This window comes from Trichoplusia ni, chromosome 3, assembly GCF_003590095.1.
Source record: "Trichoplusia ni isolate ovarian cell line Hi5 chromosome 3, tn1, whole genome shotgun sequence".
In the NCBI taxonomy this organism is placed as follows: Eukaryota; Metazoa; Arthropoda; class Insecta; order Lepidoptera; family Noctuidae; genus Trichoplusia; species Trichoplusia ni.
Genome location: NC_039480.1, coordinates 18,360,419 through 18,386,770, shown reverse-complemented (window position 1 = coordinate 18,386,770; position 26,352 = coordinate 18,360,419). Strand labels below are relative to the sequence as shown.

The following is a 26,352-nucleotide window of genomic DNA, read 5'->3' as shown; positions in this document are numbered from 1 at the left end:
CGGCGCTAACTATCTAATTAATGACATTTGCATGAATTATAGCGAAATAAGGCATAACTTAGCGTTAATTTCATAGTCATTAGGTGAAGATACATATCATAAGAGAACTATATGCTGGCCAGCATCCGACATCGACCGTCATTAAAAATAGCGCTGTTTTCATTATGTTATTTCAGTCTGATTTCAAATGGAAAAGTCCACCTGCTTCTTTATGGCGGCTACTTAAGCTCTGCTTACCACCCAGGCAGGCTGTATAATTAGCGGGCTCATTACCGCGGCTGGCAGGCCGGCTCTCGGCTCTCGGCCACATATCACCAGCATCAGGTGCGTGCTATCCGGCCATCTTTCCGCCTAGCCACGTGGCGATGCTATCGCACGCGCTGAATTAACGCACCGCGCTAGAAATCTATGGATCAGACGGCTGTTTGAATTCGTTAGCAAAATAAATTTATTGTTAATTTATCTTTACGGACTCGTTGTTTTTGAGGAAAGTAGGTTATTGGGGAAATAAGTACTTTCTAAGTTGTAGATGGGTGGGGAGTTATAGACAGATATTATTCGTCTGTGAAAATCTTTAGGGTTGTTACCGTCTTCCTTTATCACGATCGCTTCTATCATGAATAATTAAAGGGAGTCTAGAAATTACCAATTAGAAAAAAAAAACCTCTGAATCATTTGCTAGCGATCTTAAAACACATAAAGCTACAGGACTAGATATATAGTTGGCAGTATGATAAACTGATTCCAAGCTTCCTTGAACAAAAAAACAAGGCCGGACCATTGGTTGAGTTTAGACATAATTGAAATATTTTAGAAGTCTGCTAGGAGCTCACAACTGGCGAGGTAACCACATACCATGACCGCGACGATTGATGGCCGATCGTCTGTGATTTATACCGCCAACATTTGCGCCGTAATGTCTAGAGCTATGGGACGGAATCTGTGCAAGCGCATGAATCTTTTATATAACCATGCCATTGAAATTTTCCGCAAAATGCAGTGTTCCGAAGCCACAATTTTGTGGTGTGCTCTGCTCAATGTAAAATGATTGCGCTAAAGAACTTTAGAATATTGCGACATTATACGAAAGCAGAAAATTTATAAAACTGGTAACAAGAAGGTTAAAAATATAATCATATACTTACGCCTTCATGTGACGTTAGCTTATTTTATTTATTATTAGCTATAGATTGCGTGATTTAAATATCTCACAACGAAAACATAGAGAAGAAAAAAAGGTCAACAGATTGTTGTTAGATTTGTTAATTTCAAGCAATGGGTCGACAATTTTGTTACTTATAATATAATAATGTCGTGGCATCAATATGAAATTCGCATAGGTATGTCATACATATGAAATGAATGAACATAGTTACTTAATAAAAACAACATACCGACTTCTTATTCTCTACATAGTGTGCAAGCATTCGTCTTCACAGTGCAATATACTTCCATGTAAGAATCCCCCATAACATAGTCGCAAGTAAATTGTAAGAGGCAAGTTTGACGCCGCTCGCCGGCCGTAACTCGGCACGCATCATCGGCTGCTTGCCCAGAGCTCGTTCTACCTCAGCGGGCTTCTAATGGCTTGTTAAGAGGGAAATATGGATATACAAAGTATTTCCATGCTTTACGCAATTCTTAGAAGTCTCATGTGTACTTGCTCGTAGCCCTTCGTAAATACAAATTATATTCCTTCGTGTATTCGTGTAGGTTGTGCAAGTTTTGCTGTGGTTATACTAAACGTGGTTACTATAAGCTTGTCCTCAAATGTTTGTAAGTGCTCGTTAGTGTTTCTAGCACATAAAATTAAGTTCTGAGTACTTGACTATGAGGAATGAGGTTCAGATACGATCAGTGTTGACATCTTGCTAGGTAACTGGCGCTTATAACTGTTGCTGACGTTTTGAACCAAAGTCTATGCCGACTTGACTGTGCCGAACCTACTTGCTTAATGCAAAGACAACAACACAACTTACACGGTACTGACGGTACACCAAAACGAGAATCAGAGACGGTGCCTATCTAATAGCCATAGTACATTGCCATCGTTATTCAAAACTAATGCATTCATGCAGAACTGGCGATACCTGCGCCTAGGAATTCCTGGCATTTTGACTACGCTTCCTCGGACGAATAAACATTGTATGACATAAAATAGTTTTACAAAGTAATGAATTACCCAAATTGTTGTACTATAGCGACTATACGGGTGTGCTGTGGGCTAGGCACTCATTAATATTCTACAGTCTGTGGCCTGTGGGCAAGACCTAGGTGTGCCAGCGGAAACAACGTGCTAACTACAAAAGTTTACGCTATTGTAACTTTTCTGGCTTAAAATGAAATTCCAGTATTTTATGTATGAACTCATTCCATCGCATAGTTTAGATTTCTGTAACTTCAAACTACTCTGGAAACGATCGAACAATAAATCGAGATAATCGAAAGATTCGGGTAAGTATTAGATTTAGTTCGTCACGCACGTTTTTATAAAACAAATTTTGAATATCTCCAAAGAGTTAGTGAAGCGAGTCAATACTATACTGGGTAAGTACGTGCCTGCGTCAAATCACTTCAAATGAAGGCTTGTGAACTAAGCCGGTTCCTGATTTCATCAATATTAATGAATTCTAACGGAAATTTTATTACTTGCAAAAAGTATAGGAATATTTATGAATGATATTAAATTAGGTAAGAGTCAATCGATAAAAACATCTGTATCAAAATATTTTTGTTTGTCATATCCTAAGTGAATACTCGCTTAATAAGAAACGCATTTCGATAGCAAGGTATCTCTTAGGATTACCAATTAATAAACTTCATGAATAGCTGGAAAAGCTGTGAAAGCACAGCTTTAATAAAAAATTAATCATGTATGAACTACCTCTGTTGATACTGAGGATTACTTTATAGTTACGAGTGTTTTAATAAACCGTTAACAACTTTATTACCGTATACAACTATTCTGCCCATTTTATAAGTATCATTAAAACTAGAATAGAGATGAGCATATTTGAACTTTCTCGGCAAAATCCCAATGTAAAAGCTTGCTGAGTATTGGCTGCCAGTATTCACACTGGATTCTTATTGGAGGAATGTGTAACGGGTCTCCCGCAGCTGCATTCACTCGCGTTGCCGCGGCCGCACGCAAAGCGCCATCTTCAATCCGGTCAGTCCGCCGCGAACTACCGTGGGGGAAACGTTGTTGTTGCAACGATTCACGCAATTTATCTACACCGGACCAAACCGTACCGGTATTTACTATTATAAACATAAATTAGCCATTAAATTTAAAAATTAGTGTCAAGTTAATTGATGAAGTGCTAGACTTAATTCTTCGTTCGCGAATATAGTGCTACCTGTGATTTGATCTCGCGATCTCCGTGGCTGCATTTCTTTGGTGGTGTGAGTTTGCTGAAGTGTAAAAAGGTAAGTTTTTATGTTATTATCGGTAGAATGTGCCGGTCGGGTGGTCGGGCGCGCGTCGCCGCTGGGGGAGCTAGCGACTCCCGCGAATCGATTGTCCCAGCCGCGGCCCGGGTAGGTATAGCTAGGTACGGCCGCCGGCCCGGGAGCGCTAGGGCTGCACGCACACCCTCGCTCTCTCGGGCTCGCCACTCGCCGTATTGTCGTTTCGTGTGATCTTGAACTAGCTAGACGTGGCGCGCCGGTTTTGTTTTGTGTATGAATTATTTATAAACATTCTTCTTTAGGTACACCGGTGTTGTTTTTTCAGGTGGGTATGGTTCAGTTACGACGTGGGCAAACTGTCTGACGGGGCAGCTCTACTCTCTACCCTCATCTCTCGAAATAAAATCATTAAGAACATTCAACATACCTACTCGTTCATCATGGTTACAATCATAATAATTATTAATTTATATTCCTCTTAATTTATAACTCGTGCATCTATGACTACTGAAGTATGTACTTATGCAGGCTCACACAGTATATCTATAATTTCGAATAAAATAATAAAATGTTACCTTATTAAGTACCTACCTACTTAGTTCAATGACATGTTAATAAATAAAAGTCTACTAGAGGTTCGCGTTTGTCAAAATGAAATAGGTGGATATACTTAGGAAGGTATTACCAGGAAACAGTATAAATTTGTTGAAGTTATCCTAACTGTCCTATATTTTTGTTGTAATTGTATCCTGTGCCAAATTAATTATATTGTTACGGTTATTATTGATTAAATCTCTAAGCGTTAATTACCAAAAAAGAACTACTCATGCCTGATAATTTAATTATTATGGTGACAATACTACATTGCAATTTGCAAGACAACTTTTCCTTCCTGATACACAATAATTTTGCATAACCTACCAAACAACCGGAAAACTCAACTTATTAGGCAGATAGAACAAAGCAAAATTACCTTTAAGCTAAGTATTAAAAATAAATAGACAAGAAAGTATGAATCGGAAATAAGTATTTCGTTTTTTACGACTAACAAAAAACAGTTCTGCATTCGACTGTCATTTATTTTCTAAATGCCTAAATTGATTTTCACGTGGGGAATCTGTGAAATTCTTAGAGTTTTCGTTGTCTTTTGTCACAATTTTATTGTCAAAAAAATGTAGAAAATATGTTGTCAGTTGTAAAAAAGAATTGTCTTAAACTGTTTTAAACACAAGTTTGTAATACAAGAAAGAGCTAGTTTTACGTCAAATAAAACTTACAGAGGTTTCTTGCATTGGGCATATGTCGCAAAAGCATAAATTAATTAAAATGAAAAATGAGTTTAATAACCGCTTGCAAGCATTAATCATAATATACGCCAATGAATTATTAATAGGCCGTTTTATAAGTCCCTAGCTTATGTTATTTCTATACTTTCGTTTTTGAATAATTCATAGTTATGCGTCGTCCGTAATAACGTCATGTTTGTTGTGGCCATTATGGGTCGTGCGACCCGAGTTAGAAGAGTGTACAATCAATTAAGTGTCAGGCATTTTGTTTCTGGTCTTCATCTCCGCCGGCTTGTCCTCGCGTAACTTTGTATCGGACTAAACAGTTACTGTTCAAAAGCCACTGTAGTAGTGGACGGGTAAAGAATATAAGCGTAAACACTTATTTGTCAACAGCTCCCATTGTGTTGCAGTTCACACACTTTGATTACTCAGCGCAGAATGCAGTTAAAGGACGACTAGGTCAATGTAAGTCGGACTGGCCTTCACGAGTGTTGCGCAGGAAGCACTATGCTATATGCAGTGCAGCAGGGACTTAAATACTTCTCAAAATTCCTGATGGAACTTGGCGACTATTCGTCCTTATGTCCTTGAGAAGAGCCTTGACCAATCTCTGTTCGAAATTGGTAGATAAAACAATTGCCATGAATTGTGTGACGTATTCAAAATTAAGTTTCTAATCGTTATTCTTCCACATGATTAAGACAACAGCTAATTTACGAAACGGCAAACTTCTAACTAAATAGTTATCAAGTAATCAAGATGGCATCTCTGACAACTCCAATTATAAATCACAGCCGCGCATCGTTTCCGCTGACGTGACTACAACTGAGATGCTTAATTTTTTCTCAAATTACAGTTGCGTGTACACAAATTATTTGAGCAGACACGAAATGGCTCAAATGACTAATAAATGGCCAGAGAAATTGAGCTGTGGCTCGCATCCAGGCTGTGATTTACGGGCGCCTTGCGCACGCGCAGAATCAGACCGCGGCGCGTGAGCATGTCCTCCCGCCGCCGAGCGCCTCGTATCATGTGTCCATCTGACTTGTTCACACCTCATTACTATCGCGTGACGTGTTACAGCCGCAGCCGTAACGATTGACAATAGTTTTCATGTCTACATCAAAACAATTACCAACGACAAATGTGTGCTGACAAGTTCCAATTAATCAGAAATACAAACAACTTAAACATTACATTTGTTTGTGTCGATCGATTCACGTTGAATAATAAATATTACACGATTTAAGTAATTCTGTCTTAAGATATCACGCACGGAATGAATATCTTCTGTAGGATGTACATATAGGGATGTTGCCTCAACACGTTTATTAAATTACCTCATATTGTATTATTTGCCAAAGTACTTTCTATGTTCTTATAGAACAGAGCTTTATACAGAGTATACAAACTAAATATTGTTTCAATTTGAAAGCAATTTGCCGGTAGCAGACAGTATGCACTGTCTGTGTTAGCGGCCGTCTGGCTGAATCAATAGAAAACGAACTTAAGTCTAGACACCATACATTTAATACAGGCTCCATTTGTAGAAGCTTTCTCTATATTAGATGAAATGAATATGCAAAGTGATGCCGTTCTAAAAAAAGGGATTGGCTTGTTTTAACTTCAAACTGAGAGTCTTGTTAAAGTAATCAACATATTAGATATTTCCATTAATAGAGATGAGTTTGCAAATGTAAGTTGTAATGTCACGAAATCGGAAGTAATATCTGAACAACTGCTCTTTTTGCTCATTAAAATGTGCTTAGTGATCATAAAACTCAAATCTAAGTAGTTTATGTACAATATAATATACAGTGTGCTTGAATTGAAAATGTTAATAATATAGGAATGCGTTTGAACATTATTGCTATACTTTCCCAAATCCGTGATAGACACGGCATCGCGCCGACTTTCCAACGACGGCGATGTTATCTGTTTCATAAAAATGAGGCTCATTTAGCTCGAGCAACAGATATGTAGCCATTTCAGTAATTAAGTGCGCTTTGGTTTTAATTATTCTGTAACGCGGACACCGGAACGTGTATCCGAACGTAGCCGCCATGCTTCGCGTTCTTAATTTGAAATTTGGAATTTTTAATAATCCTCTCTGAGCTGTTTGTGTAAAATTGTAAATCGCAAGATGTTTTATGGCCAACGAATTTCATTTAGGCAGTATGGTTGCCGACTTCTTGTTTCAATCGTAGTATTATTTTGTGCTTAATTATCCATCCGTTAGTCTTTCACCTCGCAAAAAACCTAATTATCTCGTTATCCTCAGATTTCTTTTACATTCATGAGATAATTTCCAAGAATTATAACTCATTTCAGTGATGCGTGTAACTTGTTCACTACTTATTTTGTAAACTGTAAAGAAACTAGAACTTGATTAGACTAATTGCGGATGTTTGGATATCGGGAACACTTTCTGTGTAACTCCGTGTTTGTTTGTTTGATAAGCCGCTGTCATTTTGGTGGAACATGACCCGTTTCAATATGATCTCTGAGTTTTCTCACAGCGCTGACATCGCTATCAGGCGATACGTTATCAGGAGTATCGGTCGATCTATTACGTCGGTTATTAGCACTTTCGAGAGGCTTTCATAGCGAACATTTTGAATATTTATAATTTTATCAAGCGATGGCGTGTCAACAACATGTTTGGCTTATCTTCGGTTTTAGAAAGGTCTCGTCGACGGATCCTATTGTTATGGATTGCTCTAAATATTATTTAAAGTAAATACAGTAATAATATCTTATCATTATTTTAATTTCTTTTATTCGTTTTTTGCAGGCGTAGTTCCCAATTCTACGGCAGTACTGCGATAAATTAACCGATGTCAATAGTTGATAATTCATCTTGTATTTTTTATAAATATCTATTTAGTGTTCTAGACTTGAAAACCTGTATTGACCCGCGTGACTTCCCGCTGTTAAATTTTATTAAAATCTTAGCAAACTATCACAAATATCGTTTTTAAAAACTTGAATTAAGACATTAGCTCGTGTCACTTTCCATCACTTACAAACCCATCCGCCATCTTGTTCGGCGTTTATGTAGATTAAATACACGTTATTTAAATGTTTCCTATTCATGGGCCGCAAATGACATTGTTATTATATTCTAATGAGCACACATTTGGGCTCCGAATTTCCTATCCTCATCCATCAAGAGCGTTACATTGGATGGAGTGGTCCTCGCTGCCGGGCCTGCTGGCGACAATGGCTCGTGATTACAGACATACATCCGTCCATTGTTGTCGTATCACTTGTGTATGCGAGGCTGTGCGTGATGACGCGCAGGACTCAGGACCATGTGAAAATTGTAGGCTTTTAAGATACAAAAATAGATGCGTACCGAAGGACCAGCACTTTTATTAGTCCTCCCACGTTTTATAGCCCACTTTAAAGTTGGAATCTCAACATTCTACCATGGTATTTAGACGGGACTGCATTCAAAACATTTTTATCGATATACCTATCAATCAAATTAATCTCAAAACTTTTCATCAAAAAGCTGTCAATAAATTAATTGATCAATAAAGTCTATTTTAAGGACAAATTAAGCTTATGACGTAATCATATAGGATTACGTTTCGTTTTGCGATAAAGTCATTAATAATTAGAATGTTCTTTATCATTATCACCCAAGTATTTCATGACATACTCGTAGTATCGAAATGTATTAATATTCTTATTTTTCGACAATTATAAATATGCACGGTATCACATAATCGACTTATGTTATTAAGTACTTCCTTTTTATTGGAATTAGGGTAAATTAATTTCATGCTTAGGATCATAATCATTAAGATAGGAGAAGAATTTATTTTATAATGCTTACATATTTCCGATTGTTACTGAATAGAAATAATCCTACAAAAATTAACTATGTAGGTAATCCGAATTGAATAAAATTCTAAGAAAAATCGCGTTTCTAGGGATCCAAGTTTCACAGGTCGTCAAGCAAACAAAATGAGCTAATTATGTTTTGAAATTAACATCATAATTTAACGATTAAAGATCTACTTGTCTAGTTCTGAATACTCTTAAGCAAATCAGCTACATAACGATACATTTAACAAAGACCGTGTCTGTTGCTATGCTGACACAGATATAGCACTAATGACCAGGGTATACAGTATCTATTAGCATGGCAAGTTAACGTATTGATTGGTAGTGTTTACTCAAGTGAGACGCGTCGCCAGCACTCCGTGTGCACGCCTGCTATCGTATCTCGCCTCATAGTGTTTACTCACTACAACACTAATGATGTTTTGGTTAATTAATGCATGAGGAAGATACTAATGTGTAACCAATCATGTGGTCGTTGGAATTGTAACAATAACTGACGACTCACAAAATATAGTTTTCCTTAGAATGCTATGATGGATAATTCAAAATTATTTATTTTATGGTTTGCGTTTAGACAAGATTTGCTTTTGTCTTTCAGGACCAAAAGATTACGAAGGCCAAAAGTTTTATTCAGTTCACGAGTTTTTGTTCCAACCGCAATTAAACCCAAACTAGCGATAACGAGAATCGTGAATCTACCATTTGCGGCATTTTAAAATCTGTCCGGAGTCTAGACAGATAGTAACTATATTTTATCTAGATAATCGCAATAGAATGTTTTAAAAAGTAAAACAAAGCGTTACGGCTGGCAACACTGATTGGTGCAATGGAGTTTAATTTTAGCACAGACGATGGCCCTGTATCGTGTGGTTTTCCTTTTATGGATGCCACCTTCTACGTTCTTGTGTGTTTATTTAATGTAACAAAGCATCGGATCGGAATTCAGATAGATAATCCTGCCATTTATATAGATCAACAACTCGATAGTACTCATGAGTTTATTGTTACAGCCAAACATTGTAACATACACAACACAAGTGTTTGTGTTTAAGCCTAAAAAACAGAATACTTTATAATTATCAAATGGTTGTGTTTTAAATAAACTTATTGATTTGTTATACAAGGAACACTCGATGAACATGTTATTCACATGGTTGATGTTCCTACCATATGGTCGTACGAGAGAAGAAGCAAAAAAAGCCACTTGTGTCGCCCTAATCTCCCATCTCTGTGCGTTCACAATACGCGTTTAGTATGAATGCGTTCATTGTAATGCAGAGCCTGCCGGCGGGACGGCAGGACGGGATGCGAGAAGACATGCTTTTAATGTTGAGCGAGACTCGTGTTGTAACGCTGTGAGTGTGTTACTGAGGGACAGGATTTAATAAAGTTGGTCCTTTGAGGGGAAGCGTGGAAAGAATGTAATTGCAAATTAACTTGCTTTATAGTAATACGTGCTAATTTATCCAAATGAAATTTGTTAAAATTTTAAATATTATAAGATATTCGACCACCTATTAAAACTGATCAAAATATCCTTACACAAATAAAATATAAAATGCTATCCAGCGGCGCGGCCACCGGCTAATAAACTATTGTGTGCCTCGGTAACAATAAATTACCATATTTTATGTGACTAGACTTAGTTTACGACCTTCGTGACAGTGGGTTTATGATGATGATCAGTCGACACGGAACACTCCACCTTTACCAACTTACCAACGATCTCGTTTCAAACGTCGCCATATATTTGTCAAGAGAAGAGAAAGTCGTAGAATTCGCTGTTAGTGTGAAATTATTCGGCGTTTGAATAGTCTAGAATATCTAGTTATTTAAAATATGATTTCACTTTAAATTATTTAATTTACATTTTTTAATGAGTAATGGATTCGTCTTTCAAACGGAAGTACAAAAGTGGCATAATAGTTTTTCTGATCTGATTGTGTTTTACCGCTACTATCCATGGTATAAAGTATGTGTATGTATGTACGGCCGGCGTCTGGTTTCGGTGGCGGCGCGCCGGTGTCAAGGTCACGGGCGCATGCGTGCAGCGCCGCGTCGCGTCGCCTCGTATTGAACACTTTATTTTTGAGCTTCGAACGCAGCTGCCCTTATTATTGAGTTAGTCATACTTGTGAGATAAAGTTTCGATCCGTTTTGAATACCGAAAATAACTTGCCCAAATGTGCTCCAGCACTTGCAAATCGTGTCTCATGAAATAAATGACCGTGTTTCATGCTGTACACAGAATTAATACATATGAATATTATAATATCAAATTGCTTAAAAGCTGAAAATCAGTTAATTTATTTACCAAGAAAAACTGTCGCTTGTCCATAATAACATTTCCATAAGAATAATAAAATAATTATCCATCACGACTAATAACAAACAACAAATCGTAAATATAAATATCACGTCTCGTCATACCGACCGATAAACAACAGTTGTTGTGATCAAACAAGCCATTAATCTACTTCACAGCAATCACAGCCCGTCCTATCCTAACGGGCCGGGCGTTACGGCGATAGGACGAAATTAATTCAAACGACGGTCTTTCGGCCCGGAATAGCATGCAACGGAATGCATACATAATAATCATTAATCTCTGAAGAAATAAACCCGTTGGAAAGTGATGGATACACCTGATTTAGTTATTAAAATGTCAGCAGCGCAGGCGATGGGAAAAACGGAAGTTTTCAATGTAAATTGAACTGATGTTTTTAATCATGTAACGTCAAGTGATATCGATTTAATCATAATATAAACCATGTATCATAATTTATACTTTCACTGTTAACCATCGTATTTTTTTTATCAAGCTGCTCATAACTAATCTTGGCTATATAAATTTCTCTAATTAAATAATGTTACTAAAATAAATTCATTCCAAACTCGATCTTGTGTTTGGTCCTATTATCCTAAAAAAGGACCAAAAAAAGGGTATCGTCAGTCATCATCAGCCATAGTGAGGATCATTTAATTTGTCGACACATGCCCGGAACAGTTTAATTTAACGTTAATTAGACAAGCAATGGTTAATGCATTTGTTTTGTTTATACTGGGCCTATTTAAACCATGATTTGTTTGGTTAACGCCGATTGGTTAGTGTTTTTTATTTAGAGATTTGGATTAGATATGATTAATAATATATTTTTTTAATATGAATTATTTCGAGGATATCACCGGTTATTGTGGTTTACTTGTTTATATTCAGTCAGTCATACTTTTTGATCAAGCATTTTTTTCCACTAATCCTGCTTAAAACTCAGAGCCATTGAACTCAGTAAAAGATTTATGAAGTTATTCTATTTAAAATGTTATTTGTTATCTTAAATACAAAGGCTAGCAACCATAGCCGAGTCTTAGTTATAATTAATCCATAAATAGTATTTTTTTGTTTCTCTGTGTAACAAGCGAGACGGCATCTGCTGTCACGCGCCGCTTGCTCCCGACTCGCCGCTCACCGCTCACCGCGCGCCGCCCGCTGCCCGCCGGTCACTCGCCGGGATTTCGGCCGTTCGCAAATGGTCAAACATTAGTCATGTTCTGTTAAAGATACAAAACAACAACTAAAGCCTTTTACTTTGTCTAGAAATTATAATTTATTATCATGAGCTTTTTGTGCCATAAATGTGAAATACAGCATACCATCACTCGTGTACGGATGCTTACATGATTTAATTGACTTGCTTGCTAACGTTTCTTTTAACTTCACACATTCCGCTGCATAAGGTGGCCCACCCACGGAAGATTCTACTTCAACAAAAAGTTATTGCACTTCCATTTTAGAACCTACATAAATACAAATCACGAACATTTATTTTATGGTAGCGCATATTTACGACCAGTCCATAGCATGTACTTTCATACCAGTAAACGTGAATTATCTTATGGTTTAGTAAATTCCTGATATTATTACAATCGCCTAATATCGGAGTGGTATAAGACGGCGGCGATGCATCTCTCGTTCATCCGTTATGAGTGGAACAGAACCGGGTCGACGAACCGTGCTAACGGCGCTTCACATTTGCGTGATCACCGCAGACTCCACGCCAAGGGACAACATGCTTCTAACTTCACATGTAACAGACTAACCTTCAATTTTCAAAACGCCGATGTTTAAACTAAAATATTAAGTCACCTCAGATGCTTTAACTATAAGTATTTAAGTCTTGACGCACGTATTTTAATGTAGATTGAATGAAACGCGGCGGTCGGTGTCATGTATTGAGCGTGTATAACGAGTGGAACTAAAAGTTCGACAGGTTTTTGTTTTGATGAAAATTGATGTCACGCTTCTATAGTTTCACCAAATATGAAGTCCTTGGTTTTAGATTCTTCGTTGCCGTTTTGAAAAGTTCACATATTTTAACTATCCCAAAGCTTTGATAAAAAAAAAATATTTAGACAATGCCTATAACTTGCCTATTACAATGGAATCTAAATATGGATTATTTCCCAACAATGCTAAGAATCAATATTTTATATATTAATTTGTGATTTAAGATTTAAGCTTTATGAAGATTTTATATTATTGATTTTATTTTGTATAATAAACAGTAAAAGCTAGTGCTGTCCGTAATAAATCTTGATACTTAATAAACCGTATCGAGAGCGACCGACACTACTAACAAATGTCAATTTAATGGCATTCAGTATTGTGACCAACATTTTAGTCTAAAGACTTATTTATTATTATTTTCTTTGCCAATAAAACCTGGTTTTGAAAGGCGTTTATAATGGTTCGCAAGTAGGTTAGAGATGCAAACATGATTCACATAACAGTTAAATGCCGAACACAAAGAGATACGACTTTCACTGTTCCTCTTTGAATCTTTGAATAGTCTATAAAATTAATGACGACTGTTTAGAGAGCCATTGACGCATTTAATGCCCCGCTATCATAGTTTTTAGAGAAATTATACAAGTGAGCAATTGAAAGGTACGTAATCAAAATGAGTCAAATTACATGTTGTATAAAATATCAACTTTTATGTTGTTTCTATCACAATGTTGTTTTTAATAAAACACCAAAGGGAAATGTCTTACGCGATTGACAAACGGATACAATTTACAAGAATTGTAATAAGTGTATTATTAGCTACCATTACACATAGAGTCAAATCTATTTACAAAATACAAAATTTTTAATTGTACTCAGAGAATACAGGCGGACAAGTATATACAGAACTATCTAGACCTTTACAAAATGCCTGAACACTATTCAAAACTGCCAGTGTTGTTTACAGTGACGTTATCTTGACGCCATGTTCCGCTGCCCGCAGGCGCGCGCCGTGGTCCTTCGGTACACAGATATAATGGAATAGCCCTGATGTGGGTTCTGACACCCTATAGAAAGACCACAAAGGGTCACGTCACTCAAAATACGAAATACTTTATCACGTCGACTCCATGTGGGATGTTGATAAAGTATTTTTTGTTGCGAAGCAGTAGTTGAAGCAGTTTCTATTATTATGTTCTGTCTAACATACTCGACTCCAAGCATGTTTATCTCTTAAATAAGACGACTTAGTTCATATTATTAAAATACCTAAAACGAGGTAGGAACTTGTCTTTTGTTGAATTGAAGCGAATAACTGTAATACGCATGTCAGTGTTCAAGTTTTTCGGTTGTAAACAAATTAGGTTTCACAGAAGTTGTTTTGTGTACGTTTTATTTGTTTTCACAAAAAAGTCGGCAATAAAATGTGAGTCAGTTTTTATCTTAATTACGGAAAGTTTAGGCTTTATTTGATGCAAAAAAAATATGAGTAATGAACGAAATATCATTTCGACTCTAGGAAAAATACGAGAAGATTTTTCTAGCACGTCTGGTGCGGCATCTATTAATTTCGCGCGTTCTCAGTGACTTGACACAATGACAGCGGGCTAAACCACAGAGTATAAATGAACGGCATCTCGCGAATACCGTATTTCGGTACCGATACCTCTGCTCGATCGGCCAGTCAGGAACAAGTTTACTGATAAAACCTCCGTTCGGAATGTGAACTTAATCTTTATTGATACTTATATTTTACATTTATAATGATGTTATTAATGCGTCACTTGTTGTCCTGCTTATCCTTACAAATATAGTACATATAGTAAATATAGTAGATTTGTGATAAGGGTAAGTATAAATTAAAACTTTGTGAATAGATACAATTACTGCAGACTTAGAAAAATTTACGTTACGTACCTACTATGTACGTATTATCACGCGTGTAACAAAAAAAAACATTTCACCAAACAGGTTTAGCATAAAAGTTAGAACTACAATGTCACAAACTATAACTATGGTAGTGAACTTACAAGAAAGTGAAGTTGAACTGGTCTCGCAGGCAGGCACGGGCGTCGCCCACACAGCCTTGCATTTTGTTTATTTATACTATGCTGATTTACTCGCTGCAAGTTTACGCGGACGAAGACCTTTGAACCTTTCGCTTGATTGATAAGTTTATTTATAAATCATTTATCGAGAGGTCGACAACATCTTGTACCAAATTATCTGCTGGTGTCTGAATGAGTCATTATCTTTTGAGATGCAATTAATGTAAGGGACTGGTTTTAACACTTACTTGGATTCTCGTATGTTAAATGTTGTTTTTTTTTGTGGGTCAACGAGAGTTCTCAGAGCGATCTTATGTTAACATTATTAAAGAAAAACTTTTAAACTGGCTTAAAACGGAGTAGGTATTTGATATTTTAATAATAACCAACTTTATTAATATAATACCCATAGAATGTTATATAGATTCTCGTTTACTCATTCCAGCGTTAGATAACATTATTTCGCCGCCATGTTTGCTAAAACGCGGGAGGTCAACGACCCACGCTCAGCCCCCTGCAAAGGATTCCTAAATTATTTTCACGAGTACTTTATTAGGTCATCTAAAAGCTGCTTGTGTTTACGTTAACTTACTTTAATAGTCGGACATGTTTTTTATAGTATGTTAAAGTTAATGTACCTCCCACACGTCTATTTTGTGAGATGTTTTGGTTGTACATGTGGTGTTATCACTCAATAGGTGTAATTAATAGTATTATTATTTTAACATGACTGGCCTGTTGGTTTAGTGATTAGTGGAGCTGAATGCTATACCGGAGGTAGTGTGTTCGATTCCAACAAGTTTGTCTAATGAGCACGACCATTTATTCTGTGTCGGGGTTTAATTTATCTATAATATGTATAGTATTTATCAGGTTTCTGGTACTCATAATACAAGCGTTGCTGTATTAGAGGCAAGATTACGTTAAAAAAAAATAATCGCTTATTGTAAAGGTAATTGTTATGGTTAGGATAAAAATACTAAGAGTGTTTACGTCATATATTATGTCTATAAGAAATGTAAAACACAACGTAACGATCCCTTTCTACTGTCTCAAAGTCATCGATAAGGTTTTTTGTAAGCAAGACAAAACAAATTGTCTATGGATAGTGATATCAGCTGTTAGTGACGTCATACATAAGTTATCTGTCTAGTTACTGACAGACGATTCTTATCATTACTTGCGATGTTACAAACAATGATACTTGTATCATTTTAAAATAACAGTCAAGTCTAGACCTTAATTTAATGCGGATTTCACCAGGTAAGTCCAGATCATAGGTGATTTATGGCACTTTACTCTACTCACCCTAAACAAACAGCTGTTATATTGAACTAGCTGTTGCCCGCGACATCGTCCCCGTGGGTAGAAGATATAAGTTATGATTTATACCGGCCCTGCTTTTTTCACATTTTCCATTGTATTTTCGCTCCTATTAGTCGCAGCGGTGATGGTTTATAGCCTAAAGCCTTCCTCGATGAATGGTCTATCCAACACAAAAATATTTTTTCAATTTTGGCCGGTAGTTCCTGAGATAAGCGCGTTCAAACAAACAAAAAAACAAACAAACTCTTCAGCTTTATATATTAGTATAGATTGTCACGTCTCTAGACCTAAACGAAGTATTATCTTTTTTTACTCTTTAGTACTTCAAACATATTACATACAGGTATTCAAATATCCTATAACCGTAGATAAAATAACGGCTTTTATAAAAATATTATGCAAACGGCCGATAATTGTGTACATTCAAATGTAAAGTCAATATCACAATGGGTTCGTAATTCCACAGTATAAAATAAACTTAATGAACAAATTACCATCAGTCTAAGTATGAAAATGACGTGAAACGAGAGAGTGCGGTGATGCGGAACCCGCGTAACTCTTCATAAACACTATCATTATAACGGGCCGAGTCTAGACAGAAAAACTGTATCAGGAACCATGTTTTTGTGTAACTCCATAATCGATTTAACGATAATTGCTGGTTAGCTGGTGTTAGCATTTACTTCTATTAATTAATTAGCGATAGATATGCTAATTACTTGTTTATCGAACTATCTTCCTCATTTCATTTTGAAGTGATCACAAAAAAATGCAGAGATGTTTTAAACATCAATCATATTAGATTCTCTTGACTTGATATTCAATGTGGAAAAATCAAATAGATTTGCCAAAATATATTTTGAAACCTACCCATCGCTTTGACACAGACCAGCTAATAATTGAGGATTGGATTAACTTACCTAAGTGACATCCAATCGTAATTTTATGAAGGTTGATCTGAAATATAATTGATTAACAGAGTAGTATTCCCATTCGCTACTGTGTGGCATCGCGAATTTTTTCAGAGAATAAAAAAAAAAGTTTTTTAGTCTATGGCAACTCACAACTAAACGTCACTGATTTAGAGCTAACCATGATTTTGTGGGTCCCATTATGCCAGGGTTCAGCTATTGATGCTGGGGTTGGGGTGGGTGATTATATTTCAGATCAACCTTCATAAAATTACGATTGGATGTCACTTAGGTAAGTTAATCCAATCCTCAATTTTATTTCATGTTGATCTGAAATATAATTGATTAACAGAGTAGTTGTTCAGAGATTGAGGCATAATGGGTACATCTTATAAGCCTGGATATGATGAATAACGGTTAAGGCTTTATAATTATTAAGATATCTATTTATAGTGGCATATTATCCTAATATTAGTATCTATATTTGTTTTTATCCATATATTCTGTCATACACATTGATTATTGATCAACTATTAATTTTCATTTTTTATAAAATTAGTCTGTAGTAATTAACAAATTTTTCTAAATGCCAAATTTGTAAGCCAAAAGGGCAGAACATGTTGATGCATATATTGTCCTTATATTTTCACCACACCAAAAAATGTTTAATACATATATTCTGTCATACACATTGATTATTGATCAACTATTAATTTTCATTTTTTATAAAATTAGTCTGTAGTAATTAACAATTTTTTCTAAATGCCAAATTTGTAAGCCAAAAGGGCAGAACATGTTGATGCATATATTGTCCTTATATTTTCACCACATCAAAAAATGTTTAATACATGTTTTAGGCAAATAAATACTTCTTTATCTTTGTTCTATTACTGAGATTAATGTAATATGAGTTTTTAAGTGGAACAATGAACAAATTTTATGTTATGTTACACATGTTTATGCAAATAAATATATCTTTATCAATTGTTCCACATATTGTGGAGACTGTGTCCACCAATTTCATGATTGACTATTAATTACCAATTTGTGCTCTTTTTGACATCAATGTAACTATGACTTTTTTTAAGTCATACAAATTTCCTGCACCTTGTGCAATTTGATACTTAACCATTAGCTTTTAACAATGTAACTATGGATTTTGAGTAAGACACATTTCCAATACATAGTGATATTGTGTACAGTTTGATAATTAATTATTCATTATTAACAATGTAACAATAAATTTTTAGTAACAAATTTTCTACACATTGTGTTAATTGTGTCAAACAATTTGATAATTATTTTTAATTATTTACAATGTAATTATGTTTTTTTAGTAATACAGATTTTCTTCATATTGTTTTAATTTTGCCATAAAATTAGATAATTAGTTACTAATTTTTGCTCTTTTTTAGCGCAGTAATAATAAGAGTATTTAAGGTACTGCAAATATTTCTTATTTATAAGCTATTAATAAGAAATAACAAGATGATAATGAGATATTCCATTTACTGTCAGTTGCAGTTTGTAAGTCACTCAATTATGATTAAAATTAAATTAAAATTTTTGTCACTGCAGTTGTCGGTTCCTAAGACATGAGCTATAAGGCCTTGCAAAGGTAGTAGAACCTACAACCAAACCACCTTTTTCCCTGATTAAACTCAAGAGCATTCCTGCTGCTCTTGCAGATGTACTGCTGGAGTGTGGGATACAGCTGTCAGCAGGTATAAATTTGATACCTGATTAACTGTTTTGAAGGCCAAGGGTAAAACTTTTAATATGGTAAAGTTAACTTATTTCAGGTATTGGTTAAGGCTACGAGGATCTTTAAATCTTAGAAGTTAGCCATAATTTATGATCTTAAAAGTAAAAAGTACATTATGGTTCCTTTCCTTTTTTACTGAGAGTAAGGTTGGTTATCACAATTCTCATCTTATTAATTGTCAGGGTGTGACATGGGCTAGTTATTTAGTTTAATGTATGAGAGGGCGGCTAGTACCCATTGAGCAGCTATCCAAGCTAGGAGTTAGAAGATTTTTGTGTCTTGGTTCAAATAAATAACTAAATAATTCTGTGTCTTCAGATACAGGTGTATTGTATGTTTCATTAACATAATATATGTATGTTTGTGTCTATTGTCAAAAGAGTTATTCCTGTGCCATATAATTATGTTCTAGCCTATTTTGTCATCATGTTGCTTGTAACCAGTTGTTGCAAGTTCTATTTAATAACCATCTATACTTTCTTAACCGATAAGCAATATGTTTATAATATTGTGTTTTGAGGCAGCTAGCAGATGAGTTAGCTGGTTCAATACAAAATATGGGTTCTGGCTTTCTGTAATACAGGCAAATCTCAATCTGAGTAAGCCTCTCAGAAATCCTTTGTTATCCATACCTAATTCCTCTCCCATCTTTAGAGTCAATGCTGATTTGTGGAAATTTAGGGTTTTGAAGCTAGCTCCATTCTCTAAACTTTCTATTAATGTTTCCTAATTAATAAGGGTGAAGATCAAAAATAGGATCCCGGTTACTGCTTTGTTGACACAGATGGTAACATGATGGTTAATGAGCTATCTAACGTTGGCTTCTAACTGCTTCCCCTAAGAGATGCTTTTTGTCAGGGCACCTAGTCTGCTCAGTGTGTGTTGTCGGTTAAAAATCCCAAAATTGGGTGAATAAGAACTTAGTGACTTTTTGCTTTGTCATTATTAATATTCTGAAACATTTAGTAAGGTAAACAAATGTTGGGAATGCTTAAAAAACATATTCATGTCCACTAAGTATTGAGGCATATACATTTAGTGTTTAGTAGCATTAATGTTATTGGGTGCCTCACTTCTTAGAGATGTGTGTGTCACATTGTTTTTATTGCTATAGATAAACTTGTGGGGCCCAAAATCTATTGATAACGAAACAAGTATGGTTTTTTCGTTGACTTACATGTGGAACTGAGCACTATTTATCTTACTTATGTATTTGCAGCCATGTTACTCTGGCTGTATAATCTTGCAATGTGTTTTAATCCAGTTAATATTATGTTCTAATTGATGTATTAAATGCAAGTCATCATTCTAAACAAGGCACCACACTACAATTGTTTTCGCCATTACAATGTGTCACCATTCTATTAGAAAAGCTTTAGAAACTAGTTCTAGTATACATTTTCTATAATGTTCTTATAGTTTCGGATTATGTAATGGGGCCCCATCTTAGGTCAGTTGACAGCATCAAGATTGCTATTGTTATGCAACAAGGCTAAGTACTTAACTTGTTCTATTATTTTTTGTGTGTGTTTGAACATAACCTCTTGGGCAGGTTCACAGAAGGTTCCCAACAATCTTGACAATTTGCTGATTGGGCAATGTTTAATATCATTGATATTTAGTATCTCTATAGGAGTTGCATTCTTGCTGTATTTCTGATGTTAACTAGTCTCTATTCATAGTAAACCTAAAGTATTTATTGCACTAATATACTTTAATCATAGTTAACAATGAGGGAAAATCATTTAGATAAATGTGAGTGTAGCCCCTCTGTCAGCCAGACATTTATACTGATTCTAACCAATGGGTGGTCATTCAGACAACAGTTTGTTAAATTTCTAGTCTGTAAGGACTGTGGGTGCTGTACATGGACTACATGGAATTGCAGTAAATTTATATGACATTTTTAAACTCAAAGCGGATTAATTTTTCTGAGTTTAGGTGTTATTGAACCTAAGGAATCAGTTTTATCTTAAGACTGTGCAAGACATGTGATATTGATGGTCCAAGGTTCCCATATCCACAATTTGAAAACTATAATATTTTTCTATATATATTTTTGGTTTTCAGTTAAGAACAAATCTGATCTGTCCGTTGAGTTTGGTGGTCTTAAGAATATTAAATCTTTAGACATATATGTATATAGATAGAAATTTTTACTGTGAGTGCATATTTGTACAGCCCCTAACTCATGAGTTATTGATGGTCTGACACATATTGTTGATTTCATTTATATGTATATTGTTTATGTAAACAATGTTATGTTCAAGTATTTTAAGGTACATTAGTGGTGGTATGTTCACAACATGAAAGACAGTTAGATATATTACATATACCTGGTTGACAATTGCCTGCTGGATGCATGGCATGGTGTACCCTCTCGGGGCCACCCTTCCTGTGTCCTGTTCAGCGAGGGTGTCACAGTTGTATCATACCACTCTTGGGTCCACCTTGCTGTGCTAGCACTTTGGTTTGATGCCGGACCACTTATGTTTTCCACAGTCCTTGCTTAGGTTTAGAGGTGGTATTCGGTTATAACTTTTGTTATACATTCTTGATAGGTGCATTGGTCTTGATTCTATCTTGAGCCTCGAATCCACCTCGAAGAGTGTCACCATTGGTTCTTGTTGTGGACTGTGAGAACCAGTGAACATAGTATGTTCTTCATCAAAACTGTCGTATCTCGTACGAAGTTTTGATCTTCGAGCTGTCTCGCGTACAAGCTCGGTTATACTTAATGCATGTTGTTCTATCAAAGTTGCGGGCTCGCGTCCCGAACTTTGTAGTAATGCATGTTCTTTGTGTAACATCAAAGTTGCGGGCTCGCGTCCCGAACTTTGTAGTAATGCATGTTGTTTGTGTACCATCAAAGTTGCGGGCTCGCGTCCCGAACTTTGTAGTAATGCATGTTGTTTGTGTACTGTCAAAATTGCGGGCTCGCGTCCCGAACTTTGCAGTAGGGTTTATCAGAGCTACGACGTCTCGCGAAGAGCCCGATCTTCGAGCTAGAGTCTCTCGTACCTGCTCGGTTCATGCATGTCTTTAGTACTTCGCATCATCTCACATCATATTTGTGTCCTTGTTCACTGAACCTAAAATCAGAGAAAACCTCACCTGTTGGCCCCCCTCTTTGAGGTTATGGGTCAGTGTTCCATCGTTTATATTCCGTAATTTGGGGGCGCCCACAATTTAACATCGAGCGTGGGGCATCGCGTACTAGCTCGGTTATACGTAATGCATGTTGTTTTGTGTACTATCAAAGTTGCGGGCTCGCGTCCCGAACTTTGCAGTAGGGTTTATCAGAGCTACGACGTCTCGCGAAGAGCCCGATCTTCGAGCTAGAGTCTCTCGTACCCGCTCGGTTCATGCATGTTTTTAGTATTTCGCATCATCTCACATCATATTTGCGTCCTTGTTCGCTGAACCTAAAATCAGAGAAAACCTCACCTGTTGGCCCCCCTCTTTGAGGTTATGGGTCAGTGTTCCATCGTTTATATTCCGTAATTTGGGGTTCCATCCCACGGCGAAGAACCTAGGGCAAGGGCTGCGTACACGCATCCTGCATTAACTCCGCAGCGCCTTTATAGTCTCGAAGATCACTTTTAAACATCTTGGCCAGTATTTTCAAGGCTTTTGTATCACTTGGCAATACTTTTTCGACTTGAAATATGCCAAAAACTATTTAAATAACGTAATTAAAGTGTAATTAACAAAAACACCACGATGCCGTTAAGTCGCGAAAAAAGAAAGTGACGTTTAGTTGTGAGTTGCCATAGACTAAAAAACTTTTTTTTTTTTATTCTCTGAAAAAATTCGCGATGCCACACAGTAGCGAATGGGAATACTACTCTGTTAATCAATTATATTTCAGATCAACATGAAATAAAATAGCTAATCAACAGACCTCCTGGGCCAATCCATCGAACAACCTTAAATACCAGTTACTTTCAGAAAAAAGCTAAAAAATTGTAGCTTTTAATTAGCTATAATTTTAAGCGAAAAGCGTCAACCACTAATTGCATCATATCTCTTACTATTTATCAACATTTAACTAACGCGTTAATTACATTCTAAAACATGATCGTTTCTTAGCAGTCAGTTTAAGACGCAGCCGGTGAATCATCGTCTCCTTGTGGGATAGGGTTACAGAACATCCGCGGTTGCGGTTATATGCTCACCAGCTACTTTTGTTCGGCTTACATGGAGATTAACTTTCATGATAGCTTGGCGACAACACATTATGAGATACGCAAGAGTAAGCCCAGTCGTTAAGTGTAATGATAAGATGAGAAGCCTTGACCAGTGACTGTTGATAACTTAGCTTCAAAAGAATTAAGACCTCTCGTGGGATTATTAAATAATAGGTACGTAAGGTACACTTGTATATTAATAACATCAAATAATCACATCTCTTTATTACGCATTAAATACAAAACGCGCAGATATCAGCTTCCTATTATTTTAGATTGCGCCTATCTATAGCAAAATGTATTTAACTGAATCATATTTCCATGTATTTATAATAACGCTATTTGCTTTACAAAACATAAATCCGAAAACAAAACAAAATAAACTAGAATTTATTTGGTAATGCTACCTCATACAATGCATTAAGAATTATTTATTTCAATTGTAAACGGTTTTTGCCAGCCTACTTCATGACAACTGTTATGTGCCTAAGTGCGTTGAAACACAATAGCTAATAAAAATATATATAAATAACAGCTAAACAGCCTACAATATTACTATGATATTTGTATGAGAACATCCGTTTTCTCAGGACAACTAGAGAAATGTTTATTTTGTTTAATGTTAGCTGTTTACGTAAACAAGGGACTGTTAATAGTATACAGTTGCATTGTTGCACTCCTCACAACATCACTGCGCTTCAATGACCTAGATAGTACTAGTAATAAAGGACTTTACTTGCTTTAAACGGTAATTTTCTGCTCAAATCGTTGTCTACAAACCACTTTTTTATCTAGCCCATTGTGTCCCTCTGCTGGGCAAAAGCCTCCCCAAAATCCTTCCACGATTAATGACGGGCGACAAACCCCTTATACAGGAGGCTTAACCCCAAAAGAGATGCCGCTCTATACCGTGTAGTGCTCTGACACGCTCCCACATCTACATAAAAGGCCCTATGGTCATAGTAACAGCAAGATATTAGCGTAGTTTATGTAGAGTCATCTCCATAGATTGATTAGATAGCCCATTGAGTCCCAACATGTACTATCTAATTACAACATCAGACAAACAAAAAGCTGTCAGATTCTGTCGCGGCGCTACATAAAATTAACATTCACTTTAATCCTTCTACGCCGATCAGATAAATCATTTTCTATAAAACCGCACCCTTTTCAAGCATTAATTGCGAATCAGTTCTATATATTGACTAACAAGCGACTGATTTACGTAAATAACTATTCATTTACCCCGGTAAGGTAAATACTGAATGCTACATAATATGAGGATGGAGACTACTCCATTATGCAGAGGATTAGTCATAATGAGCTGTGCTTTAAAAAGGCTTATTACCTTATCGAGGATACTAAGCTACACACATACTATCCTCTCAAAGCAATCGATTCACAGTACCTGGTTGCCTTGAATTAAACATTTTTATACTAATATTTCGTACTCCACAGCGTTTTGCCAAATATTTCATTACGATTGTGGATATTAAGAGCTATTTCTTCCAGACTTAATCAATCGATAATTTTTGCCGAAAACATGACAAAAACCTAATAAAAATGTCAATCTAAACGATCTGAGAGTGTCAATGAATTATATTACATAATAGACCCTTGAGAAAATCTTTGACTCTTAAATACTAAAGAATATCCAGCATCAAGGATGTAGTTGTATATTGTAAGCTACGGACACACCTTTTCGTTGCTCATCACATCACATCTGTGATTGACGTCTTCAGTCCACGCCTGACTTCCGCCCAAACAATCGAACTAGTCTATACAAAACACTTTAAATTGCTAGATATACCGGCATTGTTTGGACGATATACTAGTTCAGCAATTTTCACGGGTAATTAACTTAGTCTAGAATTTGTCTAGACTGGTTTTGCTTCGGTAGATAATTGTTCCGCGGATTATCTCTTAACGAGACTTACTCTGTATTTTTCCTTGCTAGAGATCCGGCTTGTAACTTAAAATAACTAAAATCATAAGGACCCAAAAGATACGTTGTGTATTTGTAATTACGATGGGATAAGTATCCGAACATTTACAATACATTCATCAGTATAACAAAAGCTATTTACTTCAAAATCCAGTATAATGTCCATGGCCAGCTGACCCAGTTCAAAGCGCCTATTATCCTATGGGGAGCTAATAATGAAGCAACTAACATGTCACTCCACAATCACAACAATATTTATTAAGCGCGAGTAGGTCTGCTGCCCGCACCTATGCGCGTGCGCATGTAACATAATACTCCACGCCGGGCGGGTAGGCGCGGTGGCTTTGACCTAGTCAGACCTTGGGCACCTTGGGCTTCCACCGTGACGGTGCATCCTGTCTCTAACAGCGCGCTTATAACCACAGTTAATACTAATTCGGTTGTTATTGAAAGATTAGATGTCGTTATGGGAGGCGCACACATGTTTTTAAATACACGAATAACAAATGTCGACTGCAGACTTTATTTTGAGATATGAGTTTATTGCACTTGGCGATCAAAAGGAGAGTATGAACTTCAAAATTTTAATTCTACATCCCAATTTATGGGTATAACGACATTTTTAATGATGTTATTCGAAAAAATATGATTATATGCAACTCTTATACGCAAATAAAGTCCAAGAATCATCATAATTTTAAGCTTCGATCCTAATAAGAACACTGAACAATCCGGATTTTGAACAATGTTCAATCTGTTGTCTAAGTTTAGAGTTATTGTAAATCTTAAGTAGATCAGGAGTGGACTAGTTTCTACAACGTAATTGGTCTCAAGTAACTAGACTCAGTTGAGGGAAACCTGATGTTTATTGCCTATTAACCTCATAAGTGAGCACTATTGGCTGCAGCTAACCACCGGCTTGCCTGATTTACTAGCTAACTCCTGTTTAACGGTCTGGAACCAGTCTTAAACCAACATACATGAGATTCATTAAGAATATTTTAGTAATGTTTTTAGCTTTTACCAACAATTTAAAGCCCATTTCACACTCAGAGAAAAAAAAGCAAAATAAAAAGAGATATTTATTTTTCTTTCTTGTACTTTTAAGCGAGAATTTAAATATTTTGATCCAATCTTCCATTACGGAAGCTTTCTGAACGGATGACTGTAATCTCAGAATTCTCGGACAAGCATAAAATATGCGAACGAGCTGTCTAGACTGCTTCGATGGCCACTTTGATAACAACATAAATCTACAGATTGTCGGCTGAGCCGTCAACAATACATATATAAGCCGTCATATCAAGGGTTCAGGTTAGCAAATCTC

At 36.1% G+C, this 26,352-nt stretch overlaps 1 protein-coding gene across 1 annotated transcript in view; it reads left to right on the top strand.

Annotated features, from left to right (window-relative positions):
• The first annotated feature begins 3,150 nt into the window (after positions 1–3,150).
• LOC113492240 (protein singed) overlaps positions 3,151–26,352 on the top strand; it is a 47,794-nt gene continuing 24,592 nt past the window's right edge. The window contains exon 1 of the mRNA XM_026869623.1: positions 3,151–3,429. The gene's annotated coding sequence lies outside the window, so the exon portion shown is untranslated. The remainder of the gene's footprint in view (positions 3,430–26,352) is intronic.